Source organism: Sturnira hondurensis, unplaced genomic scaffold, assembly GCF_014824575.4.
Source record: "Sturnira hondurensis isolate 20B ecotype Veracruz unplaced genomic scaffold, ASM1482457v3 Scaffold0007401, whole genome shotgun sequence".
Classification (NCBI taxonomy): Eukaryota; Metazoa; Chordata; class Mammalia; order Chiroptera; family Phyllostomidae; genus Sturnira; species Sturnira hondurensis.
Window position 1 is genome coordinate 2,758,343 of NW_028080032.1, and position 22,948 is coordinate 2,781,290.

General features: G+C 41.0%; 1 protein-coding gene across 3 annotated transcripts in view; it reads right to left on the reverse strand.

Annotated features, from left to right (window-relative positions):
• PLCB4 (phospholipase C beta 4) overlaps nucleotides 1-22,948 on the reverse strand; it is a 386,228-nt gene that overhangs the window by 270,444 nt on the left and 92,836 nt on the right. Inside the window, exon 1 of one of the 3 annotated variants that reach the window (XM_037051659.1) lies at nucleotides 20,980-21,175. The exons of the other annotated variants lie outside the window; for them this stretch is intronic. The gene's annotated coding sequence lies outside the window, so the exon portion shown is untranslated. Of the gene's footprint in view, nucleotides 1-20,979; nucleotides 21,176-22,948 lie in introns of those variants that run through there. 3 annotated transcript variants of the gene reach the window in all.

Genomic DNA, 22,948 nt, shown 5'->3' on the forward strand with positions numbered 1-22,948 from the left:
CTCTTTTCCTGATTTATGGTACCCAGAGTTAGGACAGGGGAAGAAGGGAGCACTGTGTGTATGTGTGTGTGTGTGTGTGTGTGTAGGTGTATACCCTAAAGGACTTTGATATTTTAATGGAGGCATTAGGCATGAATAGCATTAAATAAACATTTTGTTTCCTTTTCATAAATCTCTGGCATTGAGAGATGTCTTTCCAATTGGCGAGCGACAGACGAGCCCAGTAGATATTAGTGTACCCTCCTTGGGAGGGACCCCAGTTTTCTGTAGCAGTTTTTTGGCATCCCTCGGTGGGCCGAGTACTGCCCCCACCTTGGACCTCTGTTCAGTAACAATATGACTCAGCAACCCCTCTTCCAGGCATCTCCCGGAAAAATTTGAAAACATTTATTGATAAAGAAATGTGCACTCCTATGTTCCCTGCAGCATTATTCATAGCAGCCAAGACACGGAACCCTCATTCAACAGAGGACTGGATAAAGAAGATGTGGTACATATATACAATGGAATACTACTCAGCCATAAAAAACACAGACATTTTGCTTTAAATTTCCAGTCTCCCATCAGTAACAGTCCATGGTTCTAATAAACAGCAAGCCCATACCCAGCAATGGATCACGTACAGGGTGAGAAAGGACAGTAAAGAACACGTCCTTGCCCTCAGAGGGTTTCCAGTCTGGTGTGTCTAATATTTGTGTTATTGAACTAAACCAAAGCATACTGTGATAACATACTAGTTTCAGGCATACTAGTTTCAGGGTTAAAAGCAGAACACAGAAAGTATAATTGGGATCCTCAGCAGATGAGGGCAAGGGGAAGGTTTGGAGCAAGAGGTGGCCCTGGTATTCCTTGGAGAGTCAGCAAGGAGAGGGCAGAGCTGTGTTTTGCAAGGGACAGTCTTCCTACCTGTAAGCATAAAGGTCACCTGTAAGAAAGTGTCAGGAATCAAGGAAGAGTCACGGAGGCCACAGCACAGAGTGAGGTCTGTGTGCCTGGAGCATCTCGCTGGGGATCGATTTTAACAGAAGCTGATTCATAGAGCTCAGAGGCAACAGTGATAGTCTCATTTCTCTGGGTTTTCCTGTACCTCCCCAGTGGCAGCATGGCTGGAAGGAAAGGAACTGATTTAGACAAACGGGTTAGGAAAAGAAGCATAAGATAACTAAATAATTCTAGCTAGATGTAGAAGGAAGCTGGCTGAGAGAGAGAGAGCAGGTGTGTACCACGGGGGCCTGAACCATCCCATGGGAAGTGGGAGAAAGGTCACTGCTAAATCGCCTGTTTTCCCACACCCAGGTTGCTTGTAAACGGTCAGACAGGAAGGCAAGAAAAGGGAGCTCAATGGATGTCATGACCTCAGGGACTATTCAAGGCACTTCATAAAATAACAATGCCCATTTTTATTTGGTTTATCAGTTGATTTCAGAGAAGTGGAATCAAAGGTACCAGATTCTTTTCCATGGACGTTTGAGTGGCCCTTTCCTGAAAAGAGGCTCAGCCCAGTGAAAACCCTCTAAGAATTAGATGGAAGCTTATAGGTTGTGTTGGCAGAGGCTAATCTGTCATAAACAGAACAAAACAATCAGAACGGATTACAATAAATACTATTTTTTAAATATTCTTTTGACTCATCTCATTAAGGGGCATGTAAAATATGAAGTTAAAAACCAATGCTATATGATATGGCTTCAAGATTCATTAAATTTGACAATAAAGGCCCAGCCATCGCCGTTATGTGAGCATTCATTTATTTGGCAGGTATTTACTAAGCTGCTACTCTGTGTCAGGCACTATTCAAAGTGCTTGGGACATACCAGTAAACAAAGAGCCACCCCCCAATGCCCACTGTGACACATGCATTCTAGAGAGGGAGAGAGAATAAACACTAAGTCCAATAAGTAATTAAGCTCTATGATAAATTGAAAGGTGGTGAATGCTATGGAAAAAGAAGAAAAAAGTAGAGAACAGGGTAGGTTTCTGGTTAAGCAAAAACCTGAAGGAGAGGAGGGAATTAGCAATGTAAATTAGTGGCGGAAGAGCATTAGGGAGAGAGGAAAGAGCGAGCAAGGCCTCTCAGATGACAGCGTGCCTGTGTGTTCAAGGCACAGCCAGGAAGCCAGTGAGACCAAGCAAAGGGAGGTAAAAATGACGTAATGGAGGTCATAAGGAGTCAGATCACACACGCCTAGGAGGCCAAGGTCAAGACTGTGCGCTCAGAGTCAGATGAGGACCCACTGGAAGATTCTGGGCAGCAAGGGACAGGATCTGACTAAAGCTTAACATGTCACTCTGGTTGCTGAGTGAGAACGGACTACAGAAGGGACAAGCCTGGAAGAAAAGAGAGCAGTAATCCAGGCGAAGGAGAACGTGGCTGACACCAAGGTAGAGGCCGTGAAAGAGGTAAAAAGAAGGTGGGTACTTTCAGAAGGCAGAACACACAGGGCTTACCAACATACAGTGTGGGGGCTGAAAGATAGGGGTCAAGGGTGATTTTAAGGACAAAAATGAATAAGGTGCCCTTGCTAAATTTCAATTTAAATGCCCAAAAATCTTTAGAAAAGCTTATCAGTTAAACACCAAGGTATCAATCTAGCTCCTGTTATTTAACAGAGGAGTCCGCCCCAGGAAGTCTGTCCACAAAGAAGCAAAGTGTTCGCGGCCAGCAAGTTCCACCTATGTGTGGTTCTCTTCCGACAGAAAAACTCCAACGGTGTGCAATGGGGCAAGCATCACGTAAATTAACACATGCGCCTGTCAGGACACTGTTTTTTCTAATAAAAGCAGGGCCTGGAGTAACGTGTTATATGTACACAATAATAAATAAAAGTATTTTACAGCCCATAAGTCAGTCCACAGTGGCAATATTTTATTTGGTGCATAAAAACGTTGTTCCTAATCATAAAAATCAGGGAGGGTTTTTTGAAGCAGGATGCTAGATTATGACCTTCAAATGCTTTCTTTTAATACTAATTTAAATGCCAAAACACAAGAGAAAACCCATGGTCATAGTAATCTTATTGATCTGAACCATTTTTGGAACTAAAAAAACCATGACAGCTTCCCCAAAATAGACAGCACATTCAATGACATCAATGCCATAGTTTCTACCGTGCTGGGGACATGTCACCTAAACCATTAAAGTAGGAGCTATCTAAGGTGAAGAACACACACACACACACACACACACACACACACACACAACCTTGAGCTCATTCTGGATCTGGTAAAGCAACCAACTTGAATGAAACAGGAAAAAATTGAACTGAAATAAAGCTGAGAAAGGATGTTGTGACCATCTTTGAACATCTTCAAAATCACGGCAGAAGGTGCCGGAAGTTTAAGAGCCACTGCATGGATTAGGATGCCTTCCACCTTCCATTTTATTCCTTCTTTGAAAGTTTCCATACCTAGGACATTCTGATTGCTTTATATTTTAAAAATGAACTCTGCCTCTTTTCAAAGGAAACCCGGGAAAACAAAACCTGTACTTGCAAAAACGATAGAGCAGGGAGAGGAGTTCCTGTTGAAGCAGATTCCCCAGTTCAATACGACTGAGCAATAGCTTCCCAGGTTAATCTACTTGCATCGAGATAGAAAGACCAAGCCTATAAATATATTAGGATGAACCATATGAAATTATTAATAGTCAACCATGTTGACTAACAAAAACATCTATTCCGTGTGGAGCAGCCTAAGGTTTGCCAGTAACACATCACCAGGATGTCCAATTTGAAATTAAGGCACTGTTTCTCGGTAGCATACAAGAACAAGAAAGTCAGATTCCATTTTTCCTAATTCAATTCACATACAACTTTAAACATCTGTGTACTATATTTCTAAAAACCGTAACAAGCATTTAAAACATTACACTCTCTAATTGCAATTGCAAACAAGAGAACTTTAATTATAAATTACATTAGACCAACATTCTAATCCAAGTGAGTATCTCAGGCTTGATGAGGCTTTCACATACTATTCTAAAACTTAATTTCAACATTCTAGCAAATCTTTCCTCTCTCTGACCTGTGATCATGGAAAAGAATTTCTGCCTCCTCTGGGGTATCACAGCCCTTTCCCCATGTCACCTCACCCTACCTTGTTTTAGAACTGGCTCCCGGTCAGGTTCATTTTACCCCCGTCAGCACTCGCTGAAGGAGGAGAGCAAAGTGGCCAGGAAAAGTGCTTCCGGCCACGGTAACTGTCAGAGATCAGTTCAGCGATCCCATCTGGGGTCACCCCATTACCCTCCTCTCGGGTCATGTAGGCTGACACAAACAACTGCAATGCATACATTCATGGGACGGCAGAGCCCCCGGCCGCACTGACTGGCCTGTGAGAGGCACTGAGCTGGAGAGCAGAGAAAACCTGGGAGACCACTTGTGTGTCAGGACAACATCCTCCAGGGGCAGAAAAGGCTTTGAACCGTGTGCTTGCTGTCACTTAACAGCCACACACAGATTCTCTTGGTCCTGCTGTCAGGCAGAGCAGTGTGACTCCCTGGCCCCGGAAGAAAGAAGTGCTGGGTGATGAAGTCCCCACTGAGTGAAAGCTTCAGGTCCCGTGAACACATTCTTACTTGTAAATAAGATTTCAAAGGAGCAATTACACTCCCATGTTGATTCAGTGTGGTTTGCTGTCTTCCCTGCAACTTGGTTGTTTGAACTTGGTTTTGAACTTGGTTTTGTTTGTTTGTTTATAATAATTAATTACTTGAGGTAACACTGATAACATTATATAAACGTCAGGTATACAACATTATTATTCGATATATGTGCACTCTCGTGCATGCTCACCACCCAAACTGCTTTCCTCCCACTACCACAGACGTGACGCCCTGACGCACCCTGCCCTACCCGCCTCCTCCTGTCCCTCCGGGAACCACCGCTCTGTTGTCTGTATGTGTTTGACTTTGTTTTGTTTTGTTAATTCGCATGTTACTTTTTTGTTTTATATTTTTTACTTTTCCTTCACAAGCACCCCCAAACTCTTCACGTGGGTGACGTCTCAGGGCACAGACAGGACTCAGGTGAAACAACTGAGCAAGGACCAGCACACTGTCAGAGTTGCGGGCTGAGGTTTCAGCAGCGTGTGATCAACTAGTCTGCTTTGAGGACTGAAAACACCATGTCCCAGGAACCTCTCCATCCCGGATGAACTGGATTGGTTGGTGCTGGGCTATGACAGGCCAACCCCATGTCTCTCAGTCTCTGCCTCCGCCAAGCTGGTGCAGCCCCCAAGCACACACTCAGTGAACATCAGAGATGCACCTCTGCAATGGCCCACAGGCAGCAGTGGCAGAGGTAGGGGTTAGGCCCGCTGCTGATGGAGCAAATTCCCTCCAGCCTTCACTTCCAGACAAAAAAAAGGAAGCACAGTCTCTGAAAAGGGTGCCCAACCATCGATTTTGTTTTTTTCTTTAAGAAAGGAGATCAAGATGAGTATTAGCAGGAGTAGGACTTGTGAATTACTTTCAGATTTGGGGCTCCTTTCCTGAAATGATTTTGAGGAAAGGAGGGGCACAGTAAGAGCAGTCAATGTTAAGACCAGGCATGTGGTGGGCGGGGGACAGAAGGGTCTTTTTCTGTTTTGTGGCTTTTTGTCCACAGCATCGCACCCACAAACCATCACATTGGGGGTCTCATCCTCATGAATTTGTTAGCTGGAGTAGTTTTACAGCAATAGGACTACCTTGTTGAAGAGGAAGAGACACACAATCTCTGTCCCTCTCCACGGGCACACACCAAGCCAAGGCCAGCTGAGGAAACAGACAAGGTGACCGTCTGCAAACCAGGGAGAGGGCCGTCATCAGACTGAATCTGCCAGCACCCTGGTCTTGGACTCCCTATCCTCCAGAATTGTGAGAAATAAACATTTGATGTTTAAGCCACCCAGTGAGTTATTTGGTTACAGGAGCCAGAAGTGACTAAAACAGAGACCCGGAAAGCGTAGGGGGAAAGCATATAGCCAAATAGTCCTCAAGGAAACACCTGATTGCTGGGCACCATCAGGATGTACTCTGAGATGCACCCTGATCAGTGATTGATACAGCACAGAAAGCAATGCTCATCACCCTGAGTCTCCTACAACAGATGCCCCATGGCACTGCCAGTCTGTTTGCAGAAATTGAGTGGATCAGCGCCAGTGTTCCCTGAAAAGACTGACATCATGAACACAATGTCGGTCCAAAAGAGCTGCACACAGTGTTGAAGCCAAAGATCTCTGATGGCCCGTGATAAAGGCAACCACTTGGACCTTTCTAGCGGCCACATCCTGACCTGCTATTCACCGTCTGGTCAAGGTCATAACTTCCCGAGAACTTTTCCCAATAACACAATCAGGCACAACATATGGGCCCTGCAGCTTAACTGCCTCATTCACACTGGACTTATCGTCTCCACAAGTCTCACCCCAGCATTTGGCAAGCCCATGTCTCAATAACAAGTTCAAGGACATTTGTTCAATTATTGCTCAAATGCTTAATTTTGCAAGAACTAAGTTTTCCAGGATATGCGAGCAACAGCTGATCCATTACGGCAGATGGAATCATTACAAAATCCTTCTTAATGGGGTAACTCGTAGGAAATCTGTAACCTTTTTTCCTGTAGAATTTACAACTGGAGTCCTTGAATGGGTAGATATGGATATGAATGTGATCTTCAGGCAAGGACCCAGTCAACAACACTGAAGCGACCTGTAGAGTCCTCATGGCACCGCTGACTGCAACCTTCCCTTCAGGTTGGCAAGAGTGCCCATCTTTGTGTTAAAGGGAGCAGTTATAGTAGAAATTAACTTTTGCCCTGCCCAGAGGGGAGTTTCAGATGGAGCACTCCTCGTGCTAAATTGAGTTGAGGCAAGAGGTAACCCAAAGCACGGACTTAATCAGGCTTTCTTCCCTACAGGAGTCCTACACAATCACACCAAACAAACCCATTAGCTCGCAGAACTCACATAGTAACAGCAGCTTTATAATATCCAGGACAGCTGGCTCCCAGTTGGTTGGAGCATCATCCCATACACCAAAAGGTTGTGGGTTCAAATTTGGATCAAGGCACGTACCTAGGTTACAGGTTCAATCCCTAATTGGGGTGCATACAGTGTTGTTGGGGTGTGATGGATGTTTCTCTCTCTCTCTCTCCCCCCTCCCTTTCTCTAGTCAATAAAAAACATCCTCAGGTGAGGATTTAAAAAAGGCTAATTCTATTTTTCTACTTTTGGGATTTACATCTCTGAACAATGAGTACTAGTGCTCACCAGAAGAATGCTTCCAATAATATCAGAGGTTATTTTACATAATAATCCACAGTGATGCCAAGACACAGAGAGGTTTTTGAATATTTGGCCAACAAGACTGTTAGGGCCACACACGCTTTTGCTGCAAAATGAGGGATTTCAGCCCACAGATTCCAGGGCACAGGCTGAGTTACGTCTAACGTCTAGGAATGTTACCTTCCTATCTGAGGCACTGGCGCACAGCCTGCGTGCCTGTTTTATGGTGAATGCTGTACTCGCATGTTCACCAATCATTCTCTCATGTGCTTCTCTGTGTGTTCCTCATCCTCACTGCAGAAGAGACTCTGTTGGGTGGTGACATGTTTTCTTTTATCTAAGGCAAATAGTTTCAGAATTTTCAAGCAGAAGGGAACCTGAGATCCTTTATTTCAACCCCTCATGTTAACGAAGAAGACCCTGAAGTGTAAGAGAACCGAAAACAAGCAAGTCCCGGATAAAATATTCCTTTGCAACTACTTTATCTCATTTGCTAAAGCAAGAATGCACTCAAAGAGACTGAAATGCCCATTACCCCAAACTGCAAATGTCTGACATATCTAATCCAACATCAAATGAAGAAAAAAGCTCATCTCCTTCCTCGGTGAAAAACCTGGGCAAACCTGCTGTGTTAGTTTTCTATTGCTCCTGTAACAAAAACTACAAATCTAGTGGCTCAAAACAAGATGAACTCATGATCTTAAAGTTTTTTAGTCAGAAATACAACAGTTGTCTCACCAGGCTAAAATCAAGGTGTCCACAGGGCTATGTTTCTTTCTGGAGGGTGCAGGGGAAAATCTTTCTCCCAGTCATTGCCACTTTCTAGAGACCACTCACATTCCCTGGCCCATAGATCCCTTCCTCCATCCTCAGTAACAATGATAAGTCAGTCTCAAGTTCCTTTCATGCTTTGGATTTCCCCTTCCATTTCTTCTAACATCCCAGCTTGCACTCCCCCCTTCTCTCTTTCTCTCTCTCACCCTCCCATGTTCTCTCTTTCTGACAATAGTTGGCTAAAGTTCTCCACTTCTCCACTGACTAGATTGGTCCCACCCAGATCATCCAGAATAATCCGCCCACCTTACGGTCCACCATCTTAATCACATCTGCAACCCCTCTTTTACCATGGAAGGTAACATTCACAAGTTCTAGAAACTAGAACTAGGACACCTTTAGGAAGCTATTATTCTGCTTACCACACCTGCTCACCCTCCTGATCCTCATGTTGTTAAATGACCCTACAGCCCATCTGCTGACCAGTCACAAACCTGGGACACATGCCAGGATTGACCCCATCAATTTACAGTCCCCACCCAGATAGAAGCTAAATTCCATCTACTCTTACCACTTACTCTGTCATGTACTGACTCTATACAATCTGCTACATCCAAGGTCAAGGCCTCCAGAATTCTTCACCTCTTTTCTTTCTTCTGGCACCATACTCAGTCTTTTCAGTTATTCACACTGTCCTGCTCAGGCCAAGCACTTCAGGAGAGGTGTGCTCCTGCCCCAGTTCCAGCGGGTGTGTCTTGACTGGTCTAAGGTAGCCATGGTGGCTCGTATGCCCTCTGCCTGTCATTTTTCAACATGAGAAAACACAGGGTCCTTAATGAATGCACTGAGTCACTGAATTAATCAACACACGAGTCACTTCACCTTGAGGTTTATGTAGGTCACCTAAGACAAACTGAGTTGACAGTTTCTGTTACTCTCTGCTAAAAATGTCCTAAGTGGAAGATCGATCATGACAATGACTGCAAAATTCTACTCGCTGCTCTACATGCTCATACTTTCCCATCACTCCCAACTTGCGTACTACGCTCCATCCATCTTCTACTGGAAAAAAGAGACTACCTCTCCAAAGCCACCAGTCTTATCAGGTACTCCTCCATTCAAAATGCTTCAGGGACACCCCATTACCCTTAAGTGTAATTCTCAAAAACCAGTGCTTATACTTCTCTAGAAGAATCTAGAAAAATTATGTAACCAAACTCAATTTTAAGGAATAATTAACTTTTTTCACCCTCCAGTCAAAGGAGTTATTAAATATATAATTTCTGGCATGTTCAAAGGCTGATATTTTAAGTAAAACAGCTATTATATCATTCTTAAGTAGATCCACAATAATCTAAACACCACAGTGATCTGATACCCATAATGACCCACTTAAACATAAAAAGCTTTTCTTTAACATTTATGTTTTATCATGCCCTTCTCATATTTCAGTTTACTTGCCCTGTAAAATTTTGTTCTAATGAATATATTCATATGAATCAAAGTATTGTATTGATTGACCTACGCACAGAAAAATATTCATAGAATTTAGAATTTTAAGATTTAATTTACTTTGAATTTAGCCCCTAAAGGTGAAATAATTTCTTCTTAGTTATACACCAATATATACTAGCAAATGAGAAAACACACATAAATATAATACAATTTTGGTCAATAATTATTAAATACAGGAAATAAAGCTTTGGAATGTATCTCTTGCTAACAGTGACAGGTCTTTTAAAATTCATCTGTAGATGAGTATTCTTTAATGCTAACATAATAAAGGCTTAGCATCAATTCATATATTTCTACACTCATACATCCTTTTGGCTTACATAAGTAGATTAATGTATGAGTTTAGCTACAGCCATATGGCTCAAATCTCTGAACTCCTTTTGAGTTTTAGGCCATCAAAGACAGTGATCCTTCATCAAAATGATTTTTAATTACCTATCGACCAATGACCCAAATATGTCTTCAGTTCTGTTACAAAACTGAAGTATTTGGGAGGTTTTTACATCCCAGGACAACATAGCATGTTAAGATTCTGGGAAGATGACACGAATGCCTTCCTCCTGTACAAAAGGAGAAGAGACAGCAGGTACAGTCTCAGGCAGATCAATTTTAGGAAGCAATACACGTCCATATCCTGAAGCTGGAAACCTGGAAACTTATTCTTTTAAGAGTCTCTGATCCCATGCATGTGTCCCACGAGAATATCTTCGTTTGTGCCCAAGGCATGCCTGAAGCCCTACTGAGAACGGCTGACCTGTAGGATGACATCAAAATTTCTTTGCATGAAACACAATGCCTTTCATGATCTGACGCAGGCTCAGGTTCCATTTCCCACCCTCGTCCCTCTTTACCCTTCGCTACACCACCTTGGGAAGCTGAATTACACGTATCGGTTCTCAGGTTTTTTTTAAGAACATGTATCAAGTAGACTTCCTTCCATTACTGCATTTTGACCTCTAGCCTGCTGCTATTTTTTTTTTATAAAAGTTTATTTGAGCCAAACTGACAACATATGCCAGGGAGCAAGATCTCAAATGCTCCCTGCTCGATGCTATTTTAGACACAAGGGATGAGTCACTGAAATTTATACAGGCACCTTGCCCCCAGCTCAGTCCAACCCCAGGGACTCTGCCTGCAGTGTAAAATAAATTAAGAGCAGGAGTTTAAGTAGTCATCAGATCTTTTGGATAAAATTCTGTACAACAAACTACCCAACCATATATTTTATTTCCACACTCTAAGAACATGTTCCAACAATCCCAACATCTCACATATAAAGATGAAGTTCTTTCTGTTACTCTGCTCTCCTGTCCCTCTACTAACGGCTCTTTCTGAAGCGTCCCATTTTGCCCTCCCCATTCCAGACACAGAATTTGTCACTCTGTTCCTTTACAGCATGTTGCTCTGACTTCCACTGGATATATTTTGCCCATTCTGCTTGTTGTCATGATGACATGTGTGTAAGACTCATCTCCCTGTCTCCACGGCAGTCACTCCATTGGTTCCATCCTCATTTGATCCCTGGGTCCTGACCACCCCTTCCTGAAAATCTTTCTCCCCTTATCACCAGCTCATGCCTCTTGCTCACAACACGATCCTTCTTCCTTAGTATGTTTCAGCTGAACCCTCCTCTGCCGCTGTTCAGCTCAGAGGTTCTTGCACTGCACGTGCTGCAGTAACAGAGGGCTCAGTCTGCACCAAAAATCACATCATAGTTTCCTTTTTCTCAAGTCAGAGGGGGGAAAATTCAAAACAATTTTCTCATGTTAGGGTTCCTATATTTATTCTTAAAAATTTGCCACTTAACTGTTAGGAATGGTCATCAAATGGTTAAAAAAAACAAATATTAAGGAAAAATACTGAAATCAATCACATATGTAATTTAAATATTTCAGCATATGCTTATAGGTTACAATTCTATATTATGTATAAAATAAGACCTTGTGTATTTTACTAGCAAAACTGGTACTGTGCTTCTTCATATGATATAATGAAACACATCCATATTTTTCTTTGTGCATGTATACACTTATATATGTGTATAATGTTAATATTTACATACTAAATATCAACGTAAAATCACATTTTTATTTGTCTGATATTATAACATGGCCCAACATGTAAAAATGGCCCAACAGAAATTCTCAGGCATCGCTGGTCTGAATGCATAATAGTCCAACCATTTTAGAAACCAATTTGGTAATTTCTGATACAGCTGAATATACATATGACCCAGCCATCCCTCCTTAGATATTTACTCAAGAGAAATAACAATGTGTCCACATAAAGACTTGTAGGCAAATGTTCATAGCAAATCTAATTAGCCTGAAACTGAAAAAAACATGTTTATCTCTCAATAGGTAAATAAACTATGATATATTCATACATTCAGGAATTTTTACAAAACTACTTATACACATAACAACATAAAGGAATCTCAAAAATATTATGCTGAAAGAAGAAAGCTATGCAAAAATAATACATAATTCCTTTTGTAACAGGTTCCAGAAGAAGCAAAATGGAATCTATAGGGACAGAGCATTCTAGTGGCTGCCCAGACCAAGGGGTTGGGAGGGATGGACTACACAGGAGCTCGAGCCAGCTCTTGGGGCAACAGGAAGGTTCAATGTCACGGTTGTGGTCATGGTGACACTGGTGTACACACTTCTTTCAACAATCATTGAGATATAAAATGAACACCAATAATGAATGCATAGTATTTCACGTAAATTACAGTTCAATTAAGTTAATATTTTTAAGTGGCCCAATGGACTTTTCACCAAATTTGGAGACAATGTTTAGAGATGATCTGATCTGCCATGGATACAGGCTTACACGGCAGGTGTGACATGTACTGTAATGACTCCGCAGGGGACAGAGAGGAGGAGGAAATGCAATGTTTTCTTTCATATGGAGCAAGTTGGTAATGCATTTTAAAGATTTCAGTGAACTGAAACATTAACATTTACTGCAACTTACATAACTTTATAGATGAGAAGTGGGCCTATCCATGATGGGAAAAAGTTGATGAGTTCCAGGAGTGAGATTTCCATTGTGTTTGCTGCAACCTGAGCATTAAGCCCTGTGCGTAGACACTTCAACCAAGGACTATTTCTTCCTGACACCAACCCACCAATGACTACTTCTAAGGTGAGATAAGGTGACTTTAGACAGTTTGTTAGAATTGAAAATAGTAAAATAACAGAGTTTATTAGAAGTGACATCCCTGGAGCCTGGGGCTACTTAATGCATCAACTGATCTATAAATGAGGCCAATAAGTGTTCGTCCTTCTCTCCAGGCCCCTAGTGTAACAATACACCAATGGTTCTTAAACTTGATGGTGCACCAGAATCTCCTAGAGAGCTTGTGAGGACACAAATTTCCGGGCTTCACTCCAAGATCTTCTGATCCAGTGGGTCTGAAGTGGGGCCTGGTAATTTACATTTCTAGCAAATTCCCAGGTGATATTACTGATTTGCTGGTCTGTGGGCCACGCTTTGAGAACCACTGCTGCATACACTGATCTTCTAGACCAATGCCCTTATAAAGTAATGTAACGGCCTTTCCCATTAATTAAAACAGAATAAAGTCTAATTAAGTCATTTCACTAGCACAGTATCAGCAGTAGCAACAATAAGAAAGGTCAAAAGAAAGAAGTTCATAATTCTTCAAAAAGATGGACAAATCATTTCTTTTTCAGATACCCTTATGTAAGGATAAGGGTTTCTTCCCTCATCAGTTCTTAAGCTACTAAGTAGCTTCTGCATTTCTGACATTAATGTTGCCACCCTCTTATCAGTAAAAGTGGATATTATACTATGTACGTTCTGCTAGTAAATGATGGTGCCACAAGTTCAAAACACACAGAATTTTCTACTGTTAGATGAAAATGACAAAGATAAATGTGAGGGAAGTACAAGAGGGTGAAAAGAAATTACATGAAAAGGTGGAGAAACGAATAAGAAAAATATAAATCATAGCAGCACCAGAAACCGCCCCCAGGGGAGAGAACCTGGGTTTGAGAGATTCATCGTCAAGGCACCAATGAGGGAAGAAATGATTTAAGGAGTAGGAAGCTTATTCTACAGATGAAAAGAAAACCACAGCGTAAAGAGGACTAAAAAATAAAATAGTCTCAGGAAAAAGGACAAAAAAAAAAAGCCCCACAGAAGTAAAACCAACCTAAGAGAGAAGGGCTGTTAAGTTTTTAAATGATTGAATATAACATTCAGAAAACAAGACATAGTGATTTGTGAAGAAAGAGGATGGAAAGGATCAATTTTTAAAATATCCCCATTCTTATTATACACTTGAAACGGAAACTAATGCAATACTGTATGTAAACTATAATAAAATAAAATTGAAAAATATATTCCCATCTTCCTTGCTGAATCAACTCCAACTCTGGGTTAGTAGAAATCAATTGCAATTGTTCAGCACATTGGAGGTTACAGCATGAAGGGGAAGGGGTGGTAGGTTTGAGGTAATGGTAGCGAGGAGAACAATGCTCCCTCAAAGAGATCTACATCCTAATTCTTGGAACCTGTGATATGTTACCTTACATGGCACAAAGGACTTGGATGACATGATTGCATTAATGACCTAGAGATGGAGAGATGGATGGGCCCAATGTCATCACAAGGGTTCCTATAAAATGAAAGAGGGAGGCAGTGGAATTGGAGGAGATATGACCATGGAATTAGAGTTCAGAGTGACACAGTCTTGAACCACAGACTGTGGGCAGCATCCAGAAGCTGGACGAGGCAAAGAACAGATTCTCCCTTAGAGTCCCCAGAAAAAACACAGCCACACAAACCTATTTCTGACCCCCCATTAAGAGGGTAAATTTGCGTTGGTTTAAGCCACTAAGTTCATGGCAATCTGTTAAGGCAGCAACAGGAAACAAGTACAGGGACTTGGGGGATGCTGGGTTGAACTAGACAGCCTGTGGGGACCCTCTAATGGGGACAACAAGAGTCCAGGTTTTGCCCTGGCTGGTGTAGCTCAGTGGATTGAGCAGGGGCCTGCTGCGAAGCAGAGGATCGTGGTTCGATTCCCAGTCAGGGCACATACCTGGGTTGCAGGCCAGTTCCCAACAGGGGCCAGTTCCCAGCAGGGGATGCATGAGAAGCAACCATACACTGATATTTCCCTCCCTTTCTCCTTCCCTCCCCTTCTAAAGATAAATAAATAAAATCTTTTTTAAAAAAAGAGTCCAGGCTTTGCCAGATCTCTCAATTTGTTAGAAGATGCAAAGAGTCTGTTTGCATAAAATTAGCAACTAGTAGTCCTGTGCAGGACAAGGTAGGACTATAACATTGTTGCTCTTTATTTTCTTCACTGGACACGTCAAATCATATCACGTGGCTACAGTAATAATGAAGAATGGAAAAACCAAGGAGATGGACTTTTGTGGCCCAGCGCTCCCCTCTAGACTGCAGACCACATCAACGCCTGTGGAGGCAAGCAGCTCACCTGTTGATAGACCTCCCACACTTCTGGCCCAGATATGTCGAAAGCAACATGTGGTCCATTCTCTACTCCTAAGTCATTCAGAAGCAGAACTTCAGAGTGTTAGATTTTTCTTACATTCCAGATAATCAATGGGGCCAACATGCTTTAGACTCGTTCTGGAAAAGTGAAATTATTTTAGAAAAACAATTTGTTCTTCACAGAAGACAGGGATTAATTAAAGTGTTAAAAGTTAAGACTATTGCTGAAACACGGCCAGATAGTTGTAGTGATTTTTGTAAAATAAAGGGAAGAAAAAGCACAACTCTAAGTTAGTTTGCCTGAAAGTAATCCTTCTGTTAATTCTATTCTTAGGGCAAGTTGACAGAAGAAAGAAAAAAAATGAAGTTAATAACATCGGCAGAACAAGTGACCTCTCTTAATATTCAAGCAACTAGCAAACAGTATTGATAGAGTGAGGGCGCACCAAAAGCGCTAACTAAGGAAAAGCAGGAAATGCCAAAGACGTATGAGATAGGATTCTGCACAGAGTACTTTACAGTAACACTGGGAAGGTGAGGCTAATATACACAATCATTAGAGAGTAACTGTCTGTTGTTACCTGCACTGAAGAATAACGCAAAATGTTTACAAGTCAATGCAATATGCGTGCAAGAAAGGGAGAGATGGGTGGGGGTTTAAACAGCAGTGCAGAAAGCTCCAGGATGGTTGGTTTATGCTGCACCTTCGAGAATATGTCAGGAAAAGGGTTAGGTGCTCCCATTGACAGAAATGGGCTTGATGACTTCGGTCTTGCCCTAGCGTCTTAAATTTTTAATTAAAGCTGAAAAAAATAATAAAACCTGCAAAAATGCAAGACAAATGCAGCAAATGCAAGCGCTCTGAACATTATGGGATAATTGATATTTCTCTTTCACGGGGGCTTGAAATTATAAGAGGGAGAAATAGTTACCATTTTCCATAATTCTCTACTTTATGTTACACAATCGTACATCAGAAGATGAAATAATTAAATAAGCACAGGTCTCATATTGTTGTAATCCAGTGGAAAGCTGTTTCTATGTCACCTGAATTTACCTTTCTTATAAACATTTTATCAGAACTCACTTCAGCAAGTGTTAGCAAAAACTACCCTGTCCTTTTATCTCTGACAAAAGCAAGTATGAGTAGCTTGCAAAACAATAACAGAGTAAATACGCATGTAGGAATTTTTTTCTAGCCTATAGGTAGTTAACTATATACATGGTTGGCCAGTCTTTGGTTTGAAATTTTGGTTCTAAGGATCATGTACTGTGCTTTTAAAAGCTGCTGGGTCTTCCTTCCATTCCTTTATGAGCAAGAAGACATAAATTCTCTACTAAATGACATACCTTTAAAAATCACTATAAAATTTCCATGTAGCATCTGGAAAAAGACTGTTACAAGAGACTTCTAAGCACCTACCATATAATCTCTCTGACTCTGAGCTATACTACATGGACTTTTCTCACTGAACAGAGCTGAATAAACCCATTGCTTATAATTCAGTATTCACTGGAAAAGCAAACTACGTCTACACGTAAGTAACAGATGAAGGAGCTGTGTGAGTTTTCAGAGGGTAAGTCTCGAGTTCCTTTTAAAGTGTTAAAGTGACTAGTAAAAACGAGCAAATAAAACAAATGGGAGTTTTACGGCACTTTCAAAGAATGAGCAGTTTATAGTCCCGGAACAACTTTATGAACTCGGTTTGCTTTAACCAGCCACTTTCTGCTCTGCTAGTTTCTCGCTAGATATTTGAAAACTGCTTCTTTGTGACCGCAGTGCTGTGTGTCCCCATCAGGGCCAATTCACAGCCCTCCAGTCCTCTGTGAAGTACCTGAGGACCAAGTCAACACAAACGTGGATGCCAGGAATTAAGATTATCACAGGAACAGAGCTTTCTGTTCCTGAAGAAGTAGAATGAACTATAAACATTTTCAGGCTAAATTATGAAGGGAATATATCCTTCAATAACATCTTCACGAGAAACACCTGGACTGAGTAGGGATTTGTTTTTCTCTCTGTATCCAGAGAAACCAGGTGTGTCAGCCCAAAGAACTTCTCAGAACACGATTACCTCCAGGTCTCCGCATCTTTATTTATATGATCTCACCATCTTGTAAAATGTTCTAAGAATCAATCAAGTCGTTAGCAAGTAATGTGACATGTAAAGACCAGACAATCTAAGTGACTATGTTAAAATTTTTAATTTGTTTTTAGAAATGAGAACACCATGATTTAACACTAACTATTAGCTTGTTAGAAAGTGTTGGACAATATGTAGTCCCACGATGAAAGTAACTTGCATGAAACAAAACTGATCAAAACACAGTTTGAGGAAATAAACTGATTACACACAAAGCACTTACTTGTGATAACAAGTCCTCTTTTGAGGACATGACAAAAGAAGCTAAGGACTGGGAAGGAGCATGAGGGGACTTTCTCTAGAGACGGTGATGTTCTGTGTCTTGCCAGGGACTGATTTACACAGGTGTATCCTCTTATCAAAGCTCAACTTATACAGGATTAAAGATGTGTGCATTACCCTGTATATGAATTTCATATAAAAAACTGTCAACCAATATTGAACTTTCTAGTAAACAATGTACCTTTAAAAATCAATATTAAATTTCCATGTAGCATCTGGAGAAAGGCTATAAAAGAGGCTCTTGAGCACCTACCATATAATCTCTCTAACTCTGAGTTATACCATATCGACTTTTCTCACTGAACAGAGCTGAATAAACCCATTGCTTATAATTCAGTATTCACTGGAAAAGCAAACTACGTCTACACGTAAGGAACTGTTGAAGGAGCTGTGTGGGTTTCAGCATCCTGATTACTAACAGCCTGCTAAACCCTGGCCAGGAAGCTCAGGGGGCTGGAGCGTCATGTTGCACACCAAAAGGTTGCAGGTTTGGTCCCCGGTCAGGGAATGTATGGGAGGCAAGTGACGGGTGTTTCTTTCCCTTCCTCTCTCTCTAAAATCAATAAACACATGCTCAGGTGAGGAATAATTAATAATAATAACAATAACAACAACATGTTGAAATATTCAAGCTGATGCCTACAGTTTATGTCAAAATAAGAAGGTGAGAGATGAGCAAAGGGATAGGTAAATGGACAGATACGTGATGAAGTAAAATGTTAATGGTGGAATCCAGGAGATGGATATACAGTTGTTCACTGTAATACGCTTTCAAATTACCATATATGAGGAATTTTCTTTAAGGTTGGGGAAGAAAATACACTAGAAACGGAATTACTGAAGAATTCAGAATATTGCACCACTGCCTCACTGCCCATCTCTTTAAGAGTTCTTCTTTCTTCTCTTTAAAAGTTCACATGGTATCTAGGACCCTGGCAGAACATTTACTTTGAAAACTCAGAGCGCAAATCTAACAAGCTGAGATATGGAAGGTTAAAAAAAAAAACAACTGCCTAAAAGTGGTTGATTACATTGGAAAACTGTGTGTTGAGAGGGGAAAAAAGTAGCTCCCCACAGATAAAGTTTCTATGTTTAAATTGACAGTGAGTTTACGTGGGGCACCTGCAAGCCACGTTGGGCAGAAAATGCCATTGGCACACTCAGGTGCAAGACACAAATCAAAGCCAAGACACATAAAAGGTCCCTGATGGGTAGGAAGTGCCGGCAGAGGGGAGGAGTGGATGAGGCCTTGGTATTGGTGGCAACGCAAAAAGGAACACACTGAGAGGCCAGGGGCAGGGCTGCCAAGGATGATGAGTCCTGGAAAAGGGCCGCAATGGAAAGTTGTCAGAGATTACAATACCACATGTTCATTCCAGAGAAAATAGCAGGTCACACCTCATCAGTTACATCACCTATGAAGAGGTCCGTGTCTACAGCTAGTGAGTTCACCTCAATCAAATTCTCAGCCATTTGCTTCGCAGACTGATTGCTTGGTATTGACTAGACAATGTCCATCAAATTAAATGTAATAATCTGAGCAGGTATTTGATATTGTATTGCTCCTCACTAGTTCCTCAACCAGCAGCATCAGCAGCGCCTAGGAGCTCGTGAAAAATACAGAATGTCAGGCCCCATCCCCACACCTGCTGTGTTAGTCTGCCATTTAATCAAATGACAAGTGTTTTACACACACATGAATGTGTGAGAAGCAGTGAAGTGACCTTACAACAAGTCTGTAGACTGACCCTCAATAACCTGTGTTCTCAGTAGCAGCCTTGACTTCAGCCACAGAGGACAGGTAGGTAAATAGGTGAGCAACATTTAGCCTCCGACACCTGGTCCCCCATCAGCCCCTTCCCCTGACAACTGCTCCCTTTGCACGAAGCTTCAGTCCTAGCCTCCACCTGTGCAAGGATCCTGCCTCAGGCCCTGCAGTCCTGGAAAGTCTATCAAAATAAAGCACAGTCGGTGCTGTTTCTGAGCATTCTGGAAAGTTTCATATTCTCCAAGGCATCTAGAAATATTCTGTATACTTTTGGAGAGTGGATCGCTTTGCATGTAATTGCTCTTTAATGCACAAAGCATATAAGTTATGTTCCCCAACAGGTAACTGTCAAAGTAGTTCTGGAGCCACGGTCCTCATTTCGGCTCTAAGACCAAACTATGAAAGTTCCTCATTCTCCCTTAAAAATGCGACAGCATGTTGCATTTTATTCAAGTAGACACCTGTCTACAATAAGTTTATTTTAATGATCCTGTTTGTTTATTTGTCATTATAATAATGATCATGCTTTATCCTCAAAGAACTATGGCTAGTCGAGGTTCACACAGAAATAAAGGCTTCACCTCTACTTCTGTAACTACATCTCTGTTTAAAGATACTAAGATAGTCCTGACAAAACAAAGTATACAAATTTGAAATACTTTTCTAAAGCCACCCAAAGCCAATGATTATGTGCTGACTGTAGCATCTGCGCTGCAGCATTACACGTTTGTCTATGAATATGTGTGATCACATGAAAGGGACTTAAAAAGTGCCATTTACCAGATACACTAACTCCCTAAGTTATTAATTTCCTCCCTCTTATTTCAGGAAGAAATTCTACATCATGTCTGATTAACATTCCAAGACAAGGAATATGCAACATTTCCAAGACAGCAAGCATAAGGCATATTTTCATTCTCACTTATTTAGAAAAGAGACTTTTTCAAATAATCATTTTGCCTGTTTTCATATAGTTGAACCCCCAAAGTGGCAATCAAAATAGAAAATATTGAGATCTGTCCCACACTTTTCTTACAAATTATGAAAAACAAAAATCTGAATTAGTTTCATAGTAATTCATGCATGATGGAAAAAATATTTAACACTGTGCTGAATTGCATTACATTTAAGTATTTATAGAAAGTATTTTGAAGAGTTTGGGTAATTTTTTTAACCGAGTTTTTTAGAGTGGTTTTCAGTTCACAGCAAAATTGGGTGGAAGGTACAGACTTCTCATATACCCTCTGACCCCACGTATATGGTTAATTTTTAAAATATGGAAATCCTAATGACATACACACAAAAGTCCTACAGTCAAATCATATCGATACCATATTGAAAAATCTAGTTGAGTTACAGTTAGGTTTAGGAAAATTTTATAAACAGGTACATTAAAATAAATCTGGATCAAACTAATGTTAGAATTACCACAAAATGATAGTATTTAATATACTTTGTTGGCTTAGTTTTGTCTTAGGTTTCTCACTTACTAAAACCTTTAAAGAAGCAAAAACTAATATAATAAGTAAGACAATCTTCATGAAAAGTTGGAGTGATCTAAGAAATTTAAAGACAGAGGAATATTTTCTTTTTTATCATTACCCCTTCAGGCACCACAAAAAATGAAATTGTAATAGCCCTACTATGGGTTATTAAAAATACAAACTTATCAAAACGACTCCCCCTTGTAAGTCTTCACTCCCACTCACAAAACCACTTTTCAGTGTGCTCTCTTACCTGAAAAGAAGTGAGTAGGATTCACACCTCACCCTGTCAGACACAGACTCCTGAGAGCATGCCCAACGCAGGCTGCAATGGGCAGGGGCAATCCCAGTTCTTGGATCAGCTCACGCTTTCCAGACGGCAGGGAGCGGGGAGAGGCTCAGGATGAACAAGCCCACACAGTGTAAGGAGACTGGTCCTCTCACGCTGAGTCTCCACCCCTGAGCCACACAGTGACAGGCTGGGCAAGCAGTGCCCACAGCCACAGCGAAATATCCAGAGTAGCATTTTCTCACCAATCTCAACAGAACCCCAAAGATAAGCAAAAGCTTTTCACAGGCATCTTGGCCAGGGAATCAGTAAGAGGTCCTGCATATCACAGGAAAGACCGCTTCATCACAGACTGGGGTTTATCAACAGGAAGCATAAAACTGGAAGCCTACACCTGAGCTGGTCCTTAAAGCGAATCTTTGGTTTTTCTATAATGAAGGCCACCAAAAGTTCAAGAGATAAACCTAAAGGGAAGCAAAACCGATTGCCCACGATTCAGGAAATACGACAGTAACGTGTAAACTGCTGACAATCTCTGTTTCAGCTTCCCCATCTGACTGACACCTGATGCCTATTTTCCTCCATCACACCTTCAGGGTTCAAGAAAGGAAATAGTCTTTTTTAAACTTTAAGTTACCAGCAGTGTTGCTATAAAGAAAAATAAATAAGAACGAATAAGTGATATCTGGAGATTAACTCGCCTGTACAGAGAGCAAAAGGTGGAGATGTTTGTGCTATAAATGTATCTCACAAGGATTTTCATTCTACATCTGAGACACACGCACACATCCCCCAATTTATCTACCCACTGGTGAGTGACAGCATGACAAAAAATAAAAATAAGCATTTTAAAAAAAATGTGCCAAACAATGTAAAACATCTTGCAAAACAAAGTTCCAGCGTAAAGTTTTAGGAGGGTCAACCTACACTAATGTCCACAGAATCTTACACTAGAGGATTTCTGTTTTAAAAATGCTCATATTCGTCATCAATTTATTAAAAGAAGCATTTTATGCATTGTTTCCCAACTTTGTTTAAGCACAGGATCCTTTATTTGAACAGCACCCAGAGGAAATTGTATTTGATTAGACAGATTTGGGAAATGCTAATAACTCTACATTTCAGTTGCCAATTTTTAATTGGCAAACCTGACATCATGATGAGTTTTCAAAACACTTAGAAAAGCCATTAAGTTATTAGGCATCCCACCTAACCCAGCTTGCACTGATATCTCTGAAATTATAGTGCGTTCAAAATCTAAATTACTCAATATTATAAAGCTAAACCTGTTTTCNCCTACACTAATGTCCACAGAATGGGACATTAATGGTCAACCTACGCTAATGGTCAACCTACACTAATGGTCAACCTACACTAATGTCCACAGAATCTTACACTAGAGGATTTCTGTTTTAAAAATGCTCATATCCATCATCAATTTATTAAAAGAGGTATTTTATGCATTGTTTCCCAAACTTGTTTAACCACAGGATCCTTTATTTGAAGAGCACCCAGAGGAAATTGTATTTGATTAGACAGATTTGGGAAATGCTAATAACTCTACATTTCAGTTGCCAATTTTTAATTGGCAAACCTGACATCATGATGAGTTTTCAAAACACTTAGAAAAGCCATTAAGTTATTAGGCATCCCACCTAACCCAGCTTGCACTGATATCTCTGAAATTATAGTGCGTTCAAAATCTAAATTACTCAATATTATAAAGCTAAACCTGTTTTCCAAATGGAAGCGTGAGGAATGGAAACATAGCGTACAGGCATTTAATGAACATCTACTATATTCCTTGCCCTGTGCTACAAAACATAAGTGATAGCATGGTTTCTACCCTCAAGAAGCTGGATTTTTTTGTCCTGAACCTCTGCAGTTGGTCATTCAGTTATCCTCAAAAGCTGAATGTCGGACCTCAGAGATC